The sequence below is a fragment of the Aquarana catesbeiana genome, linkage group LG06 (assembly GCF_042186555.1).
Source record: "Aquarana catesbeiana isolate 2022-GZ linkage group LG06, ASM4218655v1, whole genome shotgun sequence".
Taxonomy (NCBI): domain Eukaryota; kingdom Metazoa; phylum Chordata; class Amphibia; order Anura; family Ranidae; genus Aquarana; species Aquarana catesbeiana.
Genome location: NC_133329.1, coordinates 56215751 through 56225226, shown reverse-complemented (window position 1 = coordinate 56225226; position 9476 = coordinate 56215751).

Here is a 9476-nt window from a genome sequence, read left to right as displayed (position 1 = left end):
CCATGAACAGGGTGGGGAGGAGTTCATGGACCAAGAATTGGTTGCTTCAGCGTGACCAGTTCTCTCATATGCCTTTGCTCCGTGAGATCCGTGAGAATAATCCTGATGATTTCAGGAACTTTCTCAGGATGACGGACCCCGTGTTTCACCGTTTGTTGGCTTCGCTGACCCCCTATATCAGCAGGCAGGATACCTGCATGAGGCAAGCCATCACTCCGGAGCAGAGGTTGGTCGCTACCTTGCAGTATTTGGCCACAGGGAGAAGTCTGCAGGACTTAAAGTTCTCGACAGGCATCTCCCCCCAGGCTCTGGGGATCATTATCCCAGAGACCTGTTCTGCCATCATACAGGTCCTGCAGAAGGAATATATGAAGGTAAGATTTTTATCCTTTTATATCACATTTTATTGTATTGAATGTTTGATAATATATTTTATTTCTCTCCTCATTCCCTAATTACCATGATTGTAATATGCTGTGAATGTCCCCTTTGTCCTCATGCATGCTGGATTTTTATGTAATTATTATTTTCGGTCCTTCATACATATTTGCCCTTCACTAACCTCCCCAGCATGGTGTCTCCTGCCCTATATTCACCTCATGTAGTCACTTAACAATGTATTTTATCAGCTCCATAGTAGTGCTTTACCCCAAGCACCCCCTAAAATGTTTGGTAATGTTATTTTTGATTTAAATTCAGGCAGAGTGGCAGAGGCTTTTTTTTGTGGTGTCCCCAAATAATTTTTAGTAACCCTCCCTCCCCCAACTGCTAAGTCAGCTGATTCCAATTCTCTATCTATCCTCAATCATCTATCTGCTGACTTTGCCAAACCCATACACACTATACCCACCTCTTTAGTGCTCAGATTTATGAATGAATTCCCCAAAGCATGTAGTGCAAGGGCCTGCCTGGATACTTTTCAATGGTACTGTTTAAAGTTTTTGTAATAGCAGAATGTCCAAATGTCCTCAAATGTGTACAGTGTGTATTTATATCTTTGTATTATGACACTTCTTACCTGTCCAGTGGGCTGCCAATAGTGTAACTAAGGAGGGGCTGTTCCAAGTAATACCCATTATTTAGGCATTCATCTCTCAATGAAGTGAAGAGGGTTACCTGTCCAAGAGTTCCCCCCCTACAATGTTAGAAATGGCCCATGAGAGGGGGGGAGGGGGAATATGATAGGTGTACCTTATACTTTGGCGTTGTTAAATTCCCCTTAATAAATGCTATCTGGAGGTTGCCCCATAATGTTTGTGTATAATCTGCTTGCCATGTTTCTGTGAAAAAATAGTAATGTTTATTGTTTTTTCCTCAACAGTTTCCTTCCACGCCACAGGAATGGCAGACTGTGGCCTCCCACTTTGCCCAGCGGTGGGACTTTCCTAACTGCGGAGGGGCAATTGATGGGAAACACGTCCACATCGTCCCACCACCCAACTCGGGGTCGTACTATTATAATTACAAGGGGTTTAATAGTATAGTGATGTTGGCGGTGGTGTCGGCTAATTACGACTTCTTGTATGTGGACGTGGGGAAGAATGGCCGGATGTCCGATGGTGGAGTGATCGCCCAGACGGAGTTCTACAGGCGTCTCCAGAATGGCAGCTTGGACTTGCCAACTCCAGAGGACAATGTGGAAGGTCTCCCATTTGTGTTCGTTGCTGATGAAGCGTTTGCGCTGGGGGACCACCTGATGCTGCCATTCCCGATGAGGACCCTCACCCCGGAACAGAGGGTTTTTAATTACCGGCTGGCCAGAGCCCGAAGAGTGGTGGAGAACACATTTGGAATCCTGGCCAGCCGGTTCCGACTATTTCTGACACCCATCCATATGGCGGAGTATAAACAGAACCATATAATACTGGCGTGCTGTGTTCTCCATAATTTTTTAAGAAAACATTCTGCCAACTATGCTGGCTCAGTTGGGCCTGAGGCCGGAATCCTACATTCAACAACACTGACGGCGCTTGAAAGTGGCCGTCCTGGCTTGCCCTCCCTGAGTGCCCGTGATGTCCGGTTACGCTACCTGGAGTTCTTTGCGGGGGCTATCAATATGCCAGACAATATGTGAAGCCTTTTTCAAATAAAAAAAAAAAAGAAATTCTTTGTGGACATTTACTGCTTGTGTTTGTTTTAGCTGACCCTGACAGAAATGTGTGGAGTCCAGAAAATGTCGTGATTGTGTAAACTTATTATACAAAGCACTGTTGGCTGGTATTTCCTACATGCAAAAACACATTTCACTCCAAGTGCACTTGCAACTGCACTGAACCTGCACTTGTAGTGTAAAGTGGATTTGTCCTTAGGAAATAACCCTCATTTTTGCATAAAACAGCAATTACATCACCCCAAAAGTGTTGTAGTGTTGAGACAATAATCCACACATTCTTGAGTAAGCCACTTTTTTATACCTGCACAATCACATGTGCATTTACCAAAGGTTTTTAAAACAAACCAACATGTTTGTTGTATAACAATTTTTGCAGTAGCATTGTCAAAAATCGAAATATCCATTTCGGATAAAACAGGCCTGTGTAAAACCAACAAGAAAGCCAAAAAACTTGAACTTACAAAGTTCACATTAGGTAAAACCTGAAGGCTATATCAGACATCAGTATTTAGGAACTGGGTTTGATATAGCGTTCAGATGGGGGGAAATCACCCCTGGAAAAGCCAAATTTGGAAGATGCACACCAATTTACGAATGTCAACATGTGCTATCTGCCATCAGGGGGGATCAAGGGACGTGCTTTGGGGGAGCAAGCCCTTCCTCAATGCTACTTTATAATTGAGGAAGGGGTTGCACCCCCAAAACGCGTCCATTGATCTCCCGTGATGGCAGATAGCACATGTTGGCACACTGTATGCATCCTCCAAATTTGGCTTTTCAAAACATTGCAAAAAATTTTAAAAGATTGGACCACAATAAAACAAGTGATTTTGTGGGGTTTAAATTTGCCCCAAAACATCAATGATGTTATTATTTTTTTTAATCACATCATTGATTTTTTGCTGGATGTTTTGCAGTTCGGAATTACACCCCATGATCTCCCCGATCAGGATCTGGGCACTTTCAGAAGTAAAGCGTTCTCTATCCCTCACATCACGATCACCTAAAAAGAGATAAAGAAAAAAAAAAAGGTCTCAAAAATCTGCCACCATCCATCTCTTTTACCTGAGCCTGTGGTCGCAGACACTCACCTGTTGTGGTGCCAATCTCCACCACATCTTCTTCTTCCTCCTGCTCTTCTTCTTGGGTTTGGGGTATTTCACCTTCTTCCATAGGTGGGGGTCTGTGTTCTCCTGGGATGAGGGGTGTCCTCCGAGTCTTTTCTCCCCTATGTAAAACAAAAATGGTATAATTAGCACACAGATATTTGATGGCAGAACTAGAAATAGGAAACATTGCCTGGAAGTGGGGTACAATTGTCTATTTTAGCCGAGTTCCAAGATGTATATTTTTTATTGGCCTTTGTCAAGCTGCAATACTTTACCTGTTTGGTACAAGCTTCACAGATGTAGCCCCCCTATAGTATACACTGGAGCACCTGTGTGGCCCCCCTAATAAAAATGGTGTTCTGGGGTCCCACACTAGTGCTCCAGTGTCCAGATGTGAAAACAGCTGCTTAGTGTCCCTTCCTTACACACAATTTAGTTGGCATTTCATTCTAGTAACAAACCCATCTACACAAACAAATATTTGGCATCCAAGTAGGCCCAAAAAAATGTGTGAAAATGCATATAGCCTAAACAATGGTGTTCTAGAGGCCGAAAGAAAAATGTTTGATACTGAAATAAATGGCTTAATATTGTATAAAAAGCCTTCAATAATGATGATTTCTCGTGAGACGAATTTTGGAATTATTTCTGCTTGAGTCTGCTTAAATCAAACTGTGTGTTTTATTGTACACACATAAACTTGGAAAATACTTACAAAAATAGTACATTCATATTCAGAATTAGTATTGTTTCATATAGGAAAAAATGTTCAAATATAGTTCATTTGTTTCAAAGATCTGAAAAAAGTTCTTAAAGTCATTAGACCATGTGCTTCCCTTTGAATAAACTCTTCAAGATGGCCGATTAACTTCTTGTGTCCTGGAAGGAATTCTGTGTGCATAGGAGAGCTGTGTCTTGAATAGGTATATGTGGCTTGGAAGCAGAAGATGTGTGTGCAGAGGCAGAAGACTGGATTCCTTGTATCTATATGAACTCAGTCTTTCAAATTCGCGCCCAAACACAAATCCCTCCCATACACTCCCCTTTCTCCTCCTTCCTAAGAGTGGGGGCTAGAGTAGATATACAAGCCTCTTTAACATCTGTTTCACTTTAACCAACCCTCTAAACATGAAACAGGATATATATGAGAGAGCCTATAAGACCACTTAAAACATAAACGCATAAATCAAACAGAGTATTGGTTACATAGGAAGGTTTTCAACCCATACATATATTATTTACAAAATCCATCAAATTCTGACAGGGTCTTGACCTGCATTTTCAGTCAATGAGTCGTCATCTGGATATCACTAGCTCAAAGTCCTATCATTCACACAAATATGGAAAATGCATATTCTTTTTAATAAAGCCAATTAAAATTTAGATATTAAGAATATAACATTCCCCTCTGAAATATGAATAACAATCATATTTTATCCATTCATAACATACATGTCCCATTCATACTGACTTTGATCCAATAACTCCAAATGTATTTCCATCACCAACCGAGTCTGCAATACCAAAACCCATCTTTCTCTTAAGTTTATTTTGCAATAAATCATCTCCTTTCTTGATTTCATTTCTAATTCGATAATATAATTTTTTCATTCTAAACATCAAACATAACTGGAATATAATGAATAACATAATAATAATAAAAAGAATAACTATAGGATGTGATAAAATATTTCCTGCTGCTGAGGTTATTGAAGTTTTTCCCCAAATTGATACACTGTTACTGAATTTTTTCCACCAATTACTTCCTGAAAATTCTGACCATTGATGAGATATCTCTTGCAAATTACCTTGTTCATGTTTAAACAATATTTCTGCATTCTGAAGTTCCTTAGCCAAAGCTATCAATAAACCTTTATCCTTATGAATTACATTTGCCCATTCTTCCCAAGGAAATTCATCTATCTGAGATATATTATATTGTGTGGGAAGAGCACTTATATTTTTCATAAGCATATTTGTTAAATTTGTTCTAAACCCATTAATACTTATTGCTACAATGTCTCCTTCTATACAATACAAGCCTTGATTTAGGTTTTCTGTATTTGTACAAGAAGAGAAAAAAGTTTTAACCCTTTCTGTATCTGACATGATCTGGAAACAAACTTTCTTTTTATCTACACGAGTAATTAATTCAGAAATTGTTTCAACTTTTTCTATTCTTGCTGAACATAATGTATGATTATGATAACAAGAATGAAAAATACTTTTATCTTGATTAGGTAAACATATAACTTTAGACTGAAATTGTAAACATGATGACAAATCTAATTGTTCTAATTCAGAATTTTCATTGTTAAATGCAAAATCTGTATACTGTAATTTATAATACAATAATTGTGTATTGCTGACGAGTAATCCCAAGACAGTGATTGGAACCAAAATTTGTTCTTGTCCTGCTATTGGAATCATAGAAGAACTATAACAAACATCCTGTTTACATCCTATACATTTATTTACCCATAAATCTGTATGATTTATAGCATATACATATTCTCTGGGTAAATTCTGTAAAATGCCAGGAGGGGTTATTCCACTCTGAAATGCTTGTGCAATTATTTTAAAATTAGTGGAATATTCAGTCTGGATCTCTAAACATGCTCTGGCAATATGAGAATGTTGTTCACTTAACATTAAATCAAGAGTAATATTTTGAAGATGTAAAATAGATTGACCCATTATATTAGTTGTTTTAATAACCATATTTTCTAAAATTTCATTTAAATTTCTCTGTATTTTAATCCCGTTACTACCCACTAAACCAGCTGTCTCAAGATCAGACTTTAAAGTATTAATGTCCATACTATTAGTAATACTCCCAATTGTGCCAATCCCTCCTAAAATACCTTCAACAATACCACGCTTATTTCTGTTATGATTTCTATTATTAATTCCAAACCATCTTTCAATACCCAATTCCATATTAACCAAATGTCCTTGACATTGTGGAAACTTTGTAGAAATTTTCCATTCTGAAACATTAAAGTTCCACAATATAATGACAAACTTTCCCTCTCTCAAAAGAGTTCTGGATTGGAAATGGTTAATCTGAAATGGATTTGCTGAGACACTTTTCTTACCAACACATGGAGTTTTCCTAGGAGACCTTACAACAACACTTGCCTTCGCACATTTCATTGGATAATTTACTATTGATATGCAACATTCATATATACCAGTATCATTCAAAGATACTCTCATTTGTTGATAAACAAATGTATTATTGATCCAATTCACACTACCATAAATTCCTTTATGAATTATCATAGTAGAACTGTGAAGAAAACTTCCCAAAAATTCATCGTTCCTTTTCCAAGTTACCAATGAATCTTGAGGTACATATATTTTTGTTTTACATATCAAATGCAAACTATCATTATCTTCAAAAATGTTCAAAGATTGTTACCTTTTACAAATACTGACCAAAAACTCCTTCCCAAAATATTACATTTAAAAGTTCCGGGTTCTGTTGTTTAACCTATAAGATCCCAGCATTTTAACAAAATTTGTTTTGGATTCTATTTTAACGTTTACCTCAACATTATTACTATGAATGAAATATAATTCTATACAGCAATCATATCCCTGTCCTACAAATACATATCCATAAAATTCTTCAGCTGTATTAATATCAACATATCTAGAATTATATTCTGTCATTTGTATTAAGATCAAACTCTTGTCCTCTGTATTAATATCAATGTCTTTATCACTTTTATCATCTATATTGATATCAGTGTCTAGATCTCTTTTGTCTCTGAATAATGTAATGATTTTGTTGTGTAATTCTTCAATCCTGTTAACTAACCTCTGCATAGCTGGAACAGTTTGTGATATATTTTACCACAGATAAAATTGTCACTAGGAAAAAGATGAATCCTGTGATGATGATAAATCTTCTCTCTTTAACACTTTCTTTTGTTGAACTGTCATCTTTCTTCTTTTTTAGAAAACATGATTCCTCCAGGTTAGTGAAATATAATTCATTCCTAGGAAAAATAAAAGCAGCATCATTTATCTCAGAATATTACATTTGTTATACCCACATTTTTATTTATACATGCTTTTTCACTAAATTGAGAAATCCTTGAACTAGTACCATTGTCCCTTGAACATCCAAGATGTCAAATGGACCTTCCCAATTACTTTGCCATGGTCCACTTCTCCTGAACCTTTAATTCTGCCTGTGACGTGTATCTCACCATCTCTGGGTGTGACCTTACATATGGCAACTCTTTGATCACCATTTTCTTTCTGTATAAACTTATGCTAACAGCATCTAATTTTTGATTTAAATAAATCTTTCCATTCTTAATTATCAATCTTGATAAACCGTTTATCTTGAATAAAAGATAATTTTGGTTTTAATAATAAAATAACAAAATGTTACAAGAATAAGATATGTGTGTGTGGATATAACAGCAATTCTCATACTGTGTATATGTCTTGTGTATACTGGAGTGAATGTCTGTTGCAACATCTGCTGGAATGCATGTCTGCCAAAAAACTCTGTTACAGGCATTCTACTCCCAAAAAAACATACCCCCTCCTTTTCTTATTCAGAAAGGTTCTTTTTTGTCTTGTAGTCCCACAGATGCAGACTCTCAATGAGTATTCCCCCCTCCTTATTAAAAAAGTGGGTGTCACATCACTCTCAAATTCCTAAGGGTGGGGCTATGAGCTCTGTGAGTAACCATTTAACTTATACAATACAAGTTTCTTTAAACTTCTAAAACAAATACTACATATCAGTATATATACAAATTGTCTCTTAGTAATCTCCTAAACAAGGAATATTGTAAAATAAGAAATTATGATCTTTTAACTCAAACTTAAAAATGTGTGGAAGGACCATTTTTTTCATACAAGTAACTGCATGTAACACAATTCTGTTCAAATTGTCCTGTATCATCTATAACCAATACACTCTTATGCAAAAGGAGCACAAAATACCAAAAAGAAATATCTTTCCTGAATGACATTCAATACCTTTAAATAACATCCTAATATCCCTTCTCAAATCACAAGCATTGCAGTATAATACACTTCAGAGGGACACTAACTATCCTTGCTGTATACTGCCAACAATAGTTCATTGTGAAACAAGTGACAAAGTAAATTCTTCCTGTCAATAATTCAAATGAAGAATACTTTGTAACTGAAAAAACTGTACCTGCAAACTGTGAATGATATGATACATGAAATCTCTGTCCTATTGTTTTTCACAGTGTTATATGATACATAGTGATACCTTTCCTGTCTTAATGGACTATTTGTAGTTTGCAATCTTTGCATTTGGGTCTTAAAAGGGAAATTAGTTTGATTATTATGGCCTCTATACCTCAAATTACTACACCAGCGCACAGAATACACTTCATAGCGTCTTGGCATCGTTTTCGGATAATACAACCTCTTTTGTATATCATTATTATTAGCCATCACACAAAACCTAGCTATGTGACCCTCTCTTTTGCAAACTAAACATTTAAGAGTTTTTTTTTTGCATATACCTTTCTTTGAGTATATGGCGATGAAAATTTACATTTCTGTTGAATATTACTATTATTCAAATCAACAGACTTCACGCTTTCATTGTCTGAGGAAATATTAACCTCCTAAAATGACTCCACTGAGTCAACTCCAGAATCAGCATCATTATCCCTCACCTCTGACTTTGTCACGTGTTCATAAGCTAAACACTGAGCATGTGCAGAAGACTGAGCTTGCAATAATTGCGTTTTAAGCAAACTTATAACATTCTCTTGTTCAATTTCTTTCTGAGTTAAAAAAGCAATACAACTTTCTTTTTCTTTAACCGATTCCAATAATGCATTCATTTTATGTTCTAATGCATCTTTTTCAATCATTAATTTTTCAATATGTAAATTCTCCTGTGTTTGTGCAATTTCTGTTACACTTTGCCTTTGTTTTCCTGGCATATCAAAAACCATTGCATTGAAGACTGTAATTAATTTCATCACATTGCTTAATTTTCTCTTAGATTTAGCTAATGAAAATCTAGTTTTATCAATTTCATTATTTGCCTGTAGGCATTGCTGAAACATAGATTTCCATAACTTAGCATCAGAAAAATGACTGGCTAAACCTTCAAATTCTAAATTACTTTCTTCAGCTAATACATTTATAAATTCCATATTTTGGTACTCACCGAATATAAAATTTTTCCGTTTTCCGCTGGACTCTAATTAAACCGTCTGTCAAGACTTCTGTATCCA